The 12,409-nt window shown below is 52.7% G+C and overlaps 1 long non-coding RNA gene across 1 annotated transcript; it reads left to right on the top strand.

Annotated features, from left to right (window-relative positions):
• Positions 1-1,021: 1,021 nt before the first annotated feature.
• LOC311631089 lies at positions 1,022-12,067 on the top strand. Its single transcript, XR_014796512.1, has 4 exons — positions 1,022-1,142; positions 9,246-9,289; positions 10,487-10,579; positions 11,584-12,067. It is a non-coding gene; the product is annotated as an uncharacterized lncRNA (long non-coding RNA).
• The last annotated feature ends 342 nt before the right edge of the window (positions 12,068-12,409 follow it).

The raw sequence follows: 12,409 nt of genomic DNA on the forward strand, positions 1-12,409 counted from the left end.
TCGGAGGAAAAATACAGAATTAGGTTCCTGTGAGCCTCTGGCAAACCGACCAATAAAGAACCCAATTTTATGTGTGTTTCTGTTTAATACATCATTGGTTCATTGACCTTGAACTCATGGCCAACATAAGGCACATCACAACACCCTGAGCATAAGGCACATCACAACTTTCTTGTACTTAGAACCACTAACACTTAGTGGGGCTTTTTAAAAAATATATTTTATTGATTTCTCACAGAGAGGAATAGAGAGTTAAAAACATCGATGAGAGAGAAACATTGATCAGCTGCCTCTTGCATACCTCCCCTCCCCCACACTGGGGATGTGCCCATAACCAAGGTACATGCCCTTGACAGGAATCAAACTTGGGACCCTTCAGTCCACAGGCCAAGACTCTAGCCACTGAGCCAAACCAGTCAGGGCTAGTGGGGCCTATTTTGAATGTGAAATCACCAACAAAAGTACACAAATTCCCACAACGTCGTGGTCCTGAGCAGACTGGGAAGAGGGCACATTTTTGTAGCTTGAGGGTGCGATAGAGGCAGAACATCGCTGCTCCCCCTTAGCTGGGAATCACACCTTGGGCAACTCCAAATCTTCCCTCCACCCATGTCTACGAGTGACCACAGAGGCGCTGAGGGTTTGGGGACTGCGAATAAGCTTCAATGAATAAGTGAATTCACAAATACGGATTCGTGAATAATGAGCATCAACTCTAGCTCAGATGCACCGCTCTGCACTGCCTTTCTCTGCGCACTGGGTGAAACTGAGCCCGGGGCGGGCGCCTGCTGTTTCGGCCTCCATTCCTTTTCTCTGAAACGCTGCCCACTTTTCCTTGGGAAACATCTCCTCCCCCGCTCTAGCATTCGTCATGGTGTTCCTGCTCTCTTAGAGCAAGGGACGGACCTGCCACCCAAGCCGGACAAACAGGAACCTCCTTTCTGGGGATGAGTCCTGAGCTGAGTGACAGGACAGGAACTGCGTGAAGCTGATTCATGCAGACACTGACATCTACCAGAGACGGTCCTCTGGCTCCTCCATCTGCACCCACATCTGCTCGGGTCACAGCCTCCGGCTTCTTCCCGCATTATCAGCCACTTCCCACCCTCCCATCAGGTTCCTTTCTGCTTGAGTTAGCCACAGTGAGTTTCTATTGATTTTACACATACTGAAAATTGGGGGGGGGGGGGGGGGGGGAATGGTCATTCCATTTTGGCTTCTTCTTCTCAACTATAGCATTTTCTATTCATGGATTGCGGTAGAAATCATTGAAAGAAGCAGGGTCCAATTATCCACACATTTTAGGCTCAGAAAATGCGGCTTCAAATGAAATTGTGGATGATTTCCATACGTTTTTCGTGCCTGTGCTCAGCATTTGAAACAGTTATAATATACTCACTGATGGAAAAGGACATGTGAACCAATCAGCCTGGCCAGCCACAGCCTCGTTTGTTGACAGTTAAAACCCAGCAGCCTCAGCGCCGACCTCAGGTTTCCCTCAACAGGACTGAGAGCCCTGGGCAGCAGCTGGGGGGACGAGCAAACTCAGGAGGACAGGAGCCACCGCCCTCTCCTCTCCTGAGGCCTGAATCCCAGAGAATAAAGCACGACCTCTATCACTACCTCTCACTCACTGCGGCGAAACTCAGCATGGCCGGCGTCTCCTTGGTTAAGTAACTGGCCTTATTCTTACTGCTGTTAAAATGGAAAGTTGGGTTTATATTATAACATACAGGGTTAGTCCCAGATATTTTTATTTGACAAGTGCTGACAAAAGTAACCCAACTGCTTTAGAGGCCGCTGTCCCTCAGGTCCTGAGTCCATCAGCTGGCCACGCCATGACCGTCCCAGGCCCTGCCGCGCTCCGGGCAGAGCCCCCAGCAGGCCGCCTGCGCTGGCTGAGCTTCGGGAAACCCCAGCTGCTGCTCCCCTCCCCCCGGAGTGGGGGCTCTCCTTCTGGAGGGAGAGGTTTAGATACAAACCAATGACACTAAGGCACTTGTTTATTTTGCAGATGTTCAGAGCCTGGCTGGAGGGGCAGCGTCGCATCACCTGAGAGCCTCCCAGAAACTCAGGGAGGGGGGGGGGGGGTTTGAGAGATGAGGCTTGAGGGATGAGGGACATGCTTGGTAAGACGGGGGCTGGCGGTCAGAGTGGGGGAGTGGGGGAGTGGGGCTGGGAGCCAAGGACAGCAGGCGGCCTCTGGAAGCTGCAAAAGCAAGTGCTTCCAGGGGAGCGTGGCTCTCTGAGCCTTAGCCCATGAGACCATTTCAGACCCCTGACCTCTGGACTGTAGGACGGTACACCTGTACTGTTTTAGTCACTGAATCTATGTTAGTGTTACCGCAATGACAGCAGACTAATACGGCCTCCTGAGGAAGGGCAGAGTGCAGAAACAGGGGTCACACATACCGCTGTGCTCCTGCCTGCCTTGCTAACGTTTTCATCTTGAACTTATTTTTCCACCCAAATGAACGGCTGGCTGCTCCGAGGGCCTGCTCCCGCCCTGAAGGAGTGTGGAGCCAGCTGTCAGGTGCTCTGGAAGGAAGTCATGCCTTTGTGTGTTCAGGAGGTGGTACAAGGGGAAGAGATTAGTCTAGAATGTTCTGTCCAGTGCTTTCCATATCCCAGTTTCCATTATTTTGAATTAAAAAAGAAAGACACCTTTCTTCCTTATTGTCAAAAAAACAAAACCCCTTGTCTCACACGCTGGCTCTTTTTTGTTTTTGCATTTGGAGACGGTAATGTAAACTACCAAGGTAGTTTATAGTCCTTTATTTGAGTAACATGCAAATAGCAAAAAGTGCTTCCTGTCACCCGACAAGGTGTGTTATGTGAATGGGGCTGGTTTTGCGTTTTCTGAAAAAGGATGTTTCAGCATTCCACAGCAAGCTGACCTGCCAGTGGCCTGCTGCACCCCTTGAGCCCACCGGCCTGGGCTCAGCACATCCGGCCCAGCCCGGGAGGGAGACCAGGCAGTGTTTAGGCTCATGACTTACAGAACTCTGAGAAGAGCCGACCTCAGGTCACTCCATGCCCACCGAGAAACACGCCCAGTCTCACCTGCAGGCGGGGCTGGCCAGGCCTGGGCACAGGGCTGTGGAAAGGACTGACTGAGGGTGCGAAGCACAGTACCTGGCAGGTGCCAGACCTCCCGCAAGCGAGTTCCTGGGCTCTCTGTGGCCATAGCTCAGCACCTCCACCTGTTCCCAGCGTGCCCCCTCTCTCCAACTGGCCATGCTCCGCATTAGATGGTAACTCACTCTAGCTTTCCCTCTGCTGGGGACCTGAGCATTAGCTGGGCTGACTCAGTCATTGTAGTTCTGAAAGACCGCCGGGTGATGCTCCGGGACAGTGCAGGCTGAAGCTACTGACCTGGTCCAAAGTCGAACGAAGACTGTGAACTTGAGTCATGAGGGAATTACTTTTGTGAAAAGGATCTGTAAGTATTGATCTAACAAAGAACCATGGTCTTCCAGAAGCAGTGGAATCCTCTGATAGATGATAAATGGTGTCTTCTTGGTCTCTGCATTTTGGTTGCATGACCTTGGGCACAGATACAAGGCCTTCCAGAACCAGGGGACTGGGTGGCTCTTCTGTCTGATGAGGATGAGCTCGCTGAGGCCTGTGATGATGGAGAAAGAACCATGACGGCTTAACTGAGCAGGTGCCAGGATCTCCGTGGGTGTGCCTGCAGCAACCGCCTGGCCCTGAGTTCGCAGGGTGAGGCCCTGGCACAGTCATGAGGAAAACATTGCCCTCTCCCAGCATCCTGCTTCATACATGCAGCCTGAGGTGTGAGCTATTCAAGGAGGAACGGCTTTCAACACATTCCTGATTCAGCCTCTGAGGAACGTGGCTCGGGCTGTCATCGGCTGTTTAATCAAACTGGAGCATCTAGCAAGACAATGAGAAAATGATAGGGTGCAATAGCTGGATGAGGAAGAGAGGAGCACAGAGCTCCTCAGGGGTCCCTCCCTGTATCCTGACCTCCTAAAACCCTGACAATAATTCAGTAAGAGCTGCTATCCCCACCCCCAGATGCCAGTAGACATTGGCAAACACTAGCAGAGCCAACTGCTCCAGATGCATACATTGAAAACCACTGCCATAGAGCTAAGGCTGTGGTTTTCAGGAAAAGCCACGTCTCAGTTGCTTCCAAACTATGAACAAGAAGGAGGAACCGCTTTGGCACTTCCTGAAGAAACAGAGGAAACACCGGGATGTGTTCTTGCACAAAAATGCCTTCTCTAGACTGAGCTTTTCCTGGGTGGAGGCATGGGTCCAGGTAAGATGCTGGCCAGAACAAAGACATCTTTCCTGGAAGGGTTCCCACATCTTCAGTTCATCGGACTGTAACTGCACTAACAATGGGTCCCGGCTGCCTGTCACTACTCGAGCCAATTAAGCAGGGACAGGGATGAATCATATAAGAGCGTTTATTCCAATCCTGCCGGCAGCGTGGGAGAGCAGCAGGTCAGCCACAAACATCTGCTCTGCCCCCACCATCAGCCAGCTGCTTATATGGGTAGAAGGACAAAGATTACATGGGGAAGTAGGCAAAGGGTATGCCAAATGGGCAGTGAACAGGTAAGCAGAGGGCAGAGTCTTCAAAGGGCTGGCGATTCTGGTTTCTGCAGCAAAGTTGTTTATCTTTCCATGGTAACAGGCAGCTTCCTGAGGAGGAGGGTGGTCCACATGTCCAGGTGAGCTCCAGGGTCCTGGTGCACCTCCCAGCCAGGTTAGAACGTGCCTTCTTCAATCAGAACAGAACAGCACGGTTAACAGCTGATGAACGTGTCTATTTCTGCCCCTGTCAAGATCACCTGAGTGAAACCTGCAGAGGCACCTCTGAAACAGAAGGGCAGGGAAGAGAAAACTGTTAATAAGGTCAGGGGTGGGGCCGGGTGGAGACAGACAGTCAAAAAGTCAGAGGGGATGGGCACAGGACCAAGCTGGTGGCCCACGGGGAAGCGGTCACACGGTGGAGAGGCAGTCTGGGGAGAGGCACTGCCGTGCTGGGTGGGAGGTGGTTGCAGAGCGCTCCCTCCCGGCCCCAGAGCTGCAGCCCCACGGGAGGCATCGCTGGGGCTTCAGGGCAGGGGGACCTCTGCTGCCGGGTCCGCCGCTGCCATTCTCCCGCAGAGACCCCGGCCCTGGGAGCTCTGCTCCCCTCCGGCCTCTACAGTCAGGAGGCTGTCCGCTGGGAGGTCCCAGCAGTGAATCACGGGGGAAGTGCCCAGTGAGATCACGGGGGACATGCCGGGGCGGGGCGAGGGTCAGGAGCAGAGAGAGGCTCGCTGCCAGCTGAGTCTGAGTGTCTCCATCGTCAGGTGGTTCCCGAGCCCTCCTGTCGGCAGGAGCAATGGCGCTGGGCTCACGTCACCAGCCTCGTCCCTCTTCAGAACGAGGCGATGGAGGAGCGGCGCATTGATCCGGGGCTGGTACCCGCTCCAGGGCACTGCCTCCCGCCCGCTGGCCATCCTGCCTGTCTCCACACATCTTCCCACAGTCCCCTCGTGGCCTCCCTGCCCGGGAGGCAGTGATGGCTCATGGCAGGGATGCCGTGTTCCCACACTCTCTGCAGGATGGAGTGCAGACCCCGGTCCCCTGATGTTTCAGATCACCCAGGTCACATGTTCGTAAACGGGCGCACACGGGGCCACGCGTCTGTCTCCCTGTCACCACCGGAGCATCCTCTGCGAATGTCCTCCAGCCCCTCTCGCAGCGCCCCAGGCCCGGCGGCGCCCCTGAGGCCTCGCCAGGGCTCCTGCCTGACCTAGGAGTCGCCTTCCGCTGGTTTTGAGGGTGCTCACCATGGGAGCCCACCCACCCGGGCTCAAGGCTCTCCACGCCTGCGCGTGGTTTGAGGCGTGGTTTGAGGACGCGCTTCTGTTTCATGTCAGTCCCTCCTGCCCCAGTTCCCCAGAGGGAGCGACGAGGGGCTGCTGCAGTGACAGTCCCTCTGACGCCAAGCTCCGTGCCCGCAAGGGCTGACCTGGCTGCTTCTGGAGCCTACACAACTGCCTGGGAGCAGCTGAACCCTCTGGTCCCTTAGTCTTTGCATTGGTTGTCAAACTCGTGTCCCTGGAACCCTGGGGTCCACAGAGCTGTCTGCGGGTCTCCCCAGGAAGTAAAGGGGAGTCCAGTCATTGAGAGATCTCTGCTTTTATGTGACCCTTTTGAGATGGTTCCTGATGAAAGGGGAGTGGAAAGAAGTAAAAATGATTATTTTGAGTTACCTTTCTCTCCTTAAAATGCTGTTCCTTTGCTATTAGACTGGAAGTCCTGCAGATGGTGTTTTAAAAGTGAGAGCAGGGGCGCTTGTAATGAGAAGGAGCAGGGGGTGAGCGACCTCTGGGACCTGGAGCTGCCTCTGTGCTCAGCACTGTCCCCGCGTAGGGACCCCCGGGCTGACGGGGCCGGAGGGCAGCCTGCAGGCTCCTCCGCCAGCAGCAGCCGCACGGGCAGTCCCGGCCTGCGTCCAGAGAGAAGGGCTCACCCCCACAGCCCGCCCCGCTTCTAAGAAGGCAAAATTACATCTTTCTAAAACCACACTTACATTGGATATCTAAGAGACAAACGTGGTGTAGGCAATAACAATGCCTGTCCCTGTGCTCGCAGTCAGCTCTAACAGTAAGTCTTTTCCTTTGTCTCCCTCCGGAGAACTCCTGACTCTAGTGCTGGTCGTGGGGAGCCTCTCGGTACTTCCCCACTGCGTGTGCCGTGGAGACGACGCCTTTACCTGAGAATGGCGGGGAGCGGCCGGGCCGAGGCAGGAGCCGGAGTCGTTCTGGGTGAACGGAGGAGAGGGAGGGGGGCGTGCCGCCCAGGCCCACCTCCCATCGCCTCACCCAACCTTCCGCTCCGCGCTGCCATCACGGCTGCAGGCTCCTGGCAGGCAGGTGCTGCTCACTATGCAGCGGACACCCAGAGCACCTGTCGGGCTAATGAAAGAACGTCTCGGAGAGAGCCGTGGGCTCTGTGGCCTGCAGGAGGGCCTGCGTTCTGCTCACATGCGCTTTGTCAGGGTGTTTAGCAACGCGTGACATGTAGCGTAAGCAGCAAGCACGTTAGGCCACCGGGAAGCCCCCGGTTCAGGTATAGGAACAGCATGGACCATTGGCCTCGGGCCAGACCCTGCGCTGGGCTCCAGAGCAAGGAACAGGCACAGCCCAGGAGTCCTGTCCAAGTCCAAGGGCAAGGCTGTCATGGCCTGAGGGTTTGACTTAGAATCTTGTGTGCTTGTTGTAAGAGGCCTTGCTCGTCAATGGCACAGCAGAGCTACTCCTGTTTATATATTTGCAAATACCAGATAAGCCATGGTTGGTGACATCTCAGGTCAGGTCATATGATGTGAGCCTGTGGTTTCCAAGGAAGAAGCCTCTTTGCCACACTCGGACGCCTCATCCCTGGTGACAGGGTTAGCACCTGGACGTCTGCTAATGAGGCCGACCTCCCGCCTTCGCATCTGTAAACACACTTACGGCTGAGGGCCAGGGCTCTCAGCGAGCCCATCTTTTTGAAGTTGGAAGCTCAGCAATTTGGGGGAGAAGATGAGGCCAGCCGAGGAGAGTGGCAGACCCCTGTGCCTGGCGCCCACCGTGCGGGAGGTCTGAGTTCTATAGCTCCTTCCCTGTTCTCCACAGATGCTCCACCGGGCCCTGCAATAGGAGAATTTGACCAGCTTAAGAACAGCTGTTTGTGCAAGGACATTCTACAGGACAAATTGTGTGGCTCCTCGGCGCTTTTGAAGGCCCCTGGATGACAGTAAGAAAGACAGTCATTGTCGGTTGTGACTTCTGCCTGCACCTCTTCACACACAGCTGCTTACCGAGCCCACCCTCAGGACGAGGCAGCGACGCACACATTCCAGAACCGGTTTAAAGCCGCCGTGCAGCGGGGACCCCACTCCGGGTTCAAACCTGGAATCCTCGCACAGGCTGCACGCTGAGTGTTTGAATGGGCAGTGGGGCTGCGTGGGGTTCTTCTCCAGTTTGTGGGCCACGAGGCCAAGGCAGGGCCGTGCTGCGGGGGCTGGTGGAGGCGGTGAGCCCAGCCTCGGGCTGACAGGCAAGCTTAGAGCTTGGCAATTAACCGTCAAAATATCTCTTTCTAACAAGTTATGTTTATTTAAAACTCTAAATAGTGTACTCGCTTTACTCTTGATTCCCTGCACATTCTAAGAGAGTTGGCATTACATTATTTCTAAAACATATGCAAATTTTATGTTGAACCTGCAAGGTCCTTTATTAAAGATTGCTTTTACACTCTCACCTGGGTTAGGAATTTGGGAATGCTCTGACATCTGAAAATATTGTTAAAGCTCGAAATAATTTCTAACAACTAAGGAATATTTTTAAAACGTATTAATTGGTTTTAAATCTTTGAAAACACACGGAGTTCCAAGCTCTGCCATTGTTTTCCTGTGTCACTCCCTTGCACAGGATTCTTCTGTCATTTTGACACATTACGTTCTCCCTGTTTCTGTGTAGCTGCTTTGGCTCCATGACCAGATTGTCCTCCATTGTCCTGCATCCCTTCGTTGTCATCCCACCATCACCCTTTACCTCAACTCCCACATCCCCTGTGTCCGGCCTCTTCCTGGGAGAGCAGTGACGTGGTAGGCGCACAGTCTGACAGCTGGCGACTGCCAGGCTGTTCTGGATCCTGAGCGCTGCTCTCTGAGGCCTGGCCTTGCAGGTGCCCCGGGTGCAAGCTGGCGTCAGGATGCCCTACCCAGTCACACTGCCCTCCTCGTCCATCTGATCTTTCCTCCTGGTGAACAAACTCTAAACGGGGAGGAAATGGTCATTCCATAGGTTAAGCTGCAGTCCTCTCTTCTAATTAACCACGAGGAAAAGGTGTGGTCCGGAAGTTTCCAGAATTGCATCACGGAAGTTTCGTGCAACATGCATTTCAGCGAACCTGAAATGCAACGGCCCAAGCAGAGAGACCTTGGAGCCGCTGGCCTGGGGGCAGCTGATGGCCTGGCCGAGTGGTCACACGGAGGGAACAGAATCCTGCATTTCCGGATCTGGCTGAATCCAAGCCTCTCTGTCAGAAACTTGACATTGATAGGAAGCTCGAGTGAAGCCATAAACAAATGAGAGAGAGGAGGATAAGCTTTCCCAGGGGCTAAGGTCAAAGGTCACGTGGTCAAACAGCATTCACTCGCATAGACATGTGGCTGCTTCCCAGGCCTCTGCTCTCCCAGACTCGTTTCCAACTTCCTCTTCCCACAGCTCCGGGACTTTCCAACCACAGCATGTGGAGGAGCGGCGGCCTGGTAAGAGCCGGCTGAGAGGACAGGGGTGAGAGGGGTGGAGGTGGGGGTAGTCATGACTCTGTGCTGGGACATTGTGCACCAGATAGCCAGGCCGGGCGGCAGCCCCACCTCAGAGAACTCAGGGGTGTCCTGAGGAGAGCTCAGTGCTGGGTCTTATTTGTGAGAGCCAAGCGCACTGTCCCCCAAAAGCCAGTCCTTCTAGGCTGCCTCTCAGGCGGTGCTTCCTCAGGCTCCACGGGCAGCTGGGCCTGTTTTAAGGAAAGGCTCAGTTACTTCTGACAGGAGGCGGGACCAGGGCTGTGGGTGAGGGAGTTGTTGGGGCAGGAACCTGCTAGAAACCTTTGCAAGAATGCTACGTTCCTGCGCTGGGAATATACACCGTGTTCCCAGCCTGCTGCCTGGAGAAGCCTCAGGGGGCAGGGGCTCTGGGCCCACTGTGGCAGGAAGTGCACAGCAGGAGGGCGTTGCACCCGTGAGCTCCCAGGGCCCCTACCTCCCCCGCACAGAGTCTGTTCGAAGGCCCTGCTGCACAGACTGGCTGATTGGATAGAAAGGAGAAAAGGAAATTCAGAGCTGGAGCAATGCAGGAAGGAGAGGCCTAAAGAAGCAAAGGAAGCCTTGCTGGGGAGGAGGTGATGTAAAGAGGCTGCACCTCCCAGTCCGCCCTCCGGCCCCCGGGCCTCTGCAAGCTTCAGACTGCACAGATCTCCCTGACACTGTCCTCAGTGAGGCAGCATTAAGTGAAGGACTTTGGGGTTAGATAACTCTATAGTTTGTTTGTTAATTGTTTAAATATTTTTGTTGAAAGCTCAGAAATTCATGGTGTGTTTTCTTAAATGGAATTCATTGGGGAGACATTTATGATAATAAAAGTATAATATGCTAATTAGAACGGATGTCATTCCGGACGAAGCCTGGAATCGCGGGTCCGGGTGCCGGAGGGAAGCGGGTGCTGGCGGCCAGGGGAAGGAAGGCTCACTCTGGCAGGAATTTTGTGCCTCAGGCCTCTAGTGGGTTAATATCGATAAAACTATCTAGGTGTCAAGTGCACATTTCTGTGGTGCATCATCTCTATGTTGCATTGCATGCTCACCAAGTCTTCTTCAGTCACCATCTGTTAACTCATGGTGTTTTCATGTCCCCATCTCGACATGTATTCAAGAAGGATCCTGTCCTTGTCTCTTACCTGTCTCACAGGAGAAAGCACAGCCCCTGGAAATGGATCTGGGAGAGAGTGATCCCCTGGCCCAACCACAGTGAAGGAACTACGTTCACAAGTAAAGGATTCGTGTAAGTCACACCCCTCAGAGAGGTAATAGGAGAACTAACGGCAGTGCTAGCAATGGCAGCTAACAGTTCCACGCTGGCCATCCCAGAGAGTGTCACGAGGGCTCCGGATCATGAAAGGCCAGAAGTGCTATAATAGCAGTGACACTGAAAATCCATAAAAAATGAATAAATAAGTAAATACATAAATAACTAAATAATAAATGATAAATAATGAAGCAGTGTGAGGAAGAAGAGCATTTTAACCTTGCTGAACCTCGAAACCACCTGCTGAGTGAAGAGGAGAAAAATAACTGTCCTTTAAGGCAGAAGAGCGCTTTCTGTCTGTTTGTCTTTGCTAATCCTCACCCAAGGATATTTTTCCATTGATTTATAGAACGGGAGAGGGAAAGACAGAGAGAAGCATGGATGTGAGAGAAACACATCTATTGGTTGCTTCTTGCACAAGCCCGACCAGTGCCTGGGCCAGGGAGGAGTCTGCAACCATGGTTCGGTTCGTGCCCTGGATAGAATCGAACCCGGGACCCTTCAGTCTGCAGGCCGACGCTCTATCCACTGAGCCAAACCGGCTAGGACATCAGTGCAGGAGAGCTTTGAGTGACGTCATGGATATATGTGAAAACTATTCATCATCTAGAAAGTGTGGTGCAAATACAGGTATTTAAAACACAGGATCGTGCTTAAACCTGAGAATCTGAAAGCTGACACTAGGAACACATGATTTGCCAGTCAATCTGCAAATATCGCCAGAGAACTAGCTATATAAAATTTACAGACACAGGATGCAGGTCCACTTCTCATATTTGCTGATCTAAGAAGAAACACATGAAGGCTTGCCTAGCACGTGTCTAAATATTGATGTTCTAAATTGAAATCAAACAGTGAAATAGGATCTATCCTTCTATCCTTATAACAATTGGGAGACCAGTTTTAGAGATCAGTATTCACGCCAGAATGTGGTGGTGTGGGGACAGACTCCGAACTTGTCCCCTCTCTCCCTCTCCCAGCCCTGTCTCACCAAGACTGAAGCCTGGAGCTCATATGCCTGATGTCTCCGCCTGTCGGTCCCAGCTTGGTCCCCACCGTCTGAAAGCTGCTGCTGCTCTGAACCAGGCAGAAACACGGGAACAGGCGTGCTCACGAGGCCGGGGGGCAACCAGGGATGCCAGATGCCATCTTGGGAACATCCTACCTGTTCCAGCTTGCCAATGCCACGGAGAATGGCAGCTCAAGGTGAGCAATGCCAAAAGACGTTTGGAATAAATTGTTGAGGCAGTCTCCCAGGACCATGGAAATACAATACAATGTTTGTTAAGAAAAAATATAGTGCCGAAACCGGTTTGGCTCAGTGGTAGAGCGTCGATCTGCGGACTGAAAGGTCCCAGGTTCGATTCCAGTCAGGGGCATGTACATATGTTGCGGGCACATCCCCCGTAGGGGGTGTGCAAGAGGCAGCTGGTCGATGTTTCTCTCTCACCGACATTTCTAGCTCTCTATCTCTCTCCCTTCCTCTCTGTAAAAAAACAATAAAGTATATTTTAAAGAAAGAAAGAAAGAAAGAAAGAAAGAAAGAAAAAAAGAATATACAGTAGTTAAAAAAAACAACAACAAACAAACCTTGGAATATATACAAACAAAATCTCTGATTTTTATTATCCTTTTTTTTTTTTAAATCAGTAACACATTGTTTAAGGACAAGGAAATCATATTCAATTCAGAGAGGCAAGTTGGTATGATCCTTTTAATAAAGCTATTTCTGCTACCTATATCTCCTCAAAAATAATTAGATTTTGATTGCTACTGTAGCGTGACACTAAAATGGAGAGGGAAAAA

Source organism: Pipistrellus hanaki (genome assembly GCF_964339955.1).
Source record: "Pipistrellus hanaki genome assembly, chromosome: 12".
Classification (NCBI taxonomy): domain Eukaryota; kingdom Metazoa; phylum Chordata; class Mammalia; order Chiroptera; family Vespertilionidae; genus Pipistrellus; species Pipistrellus hanaki.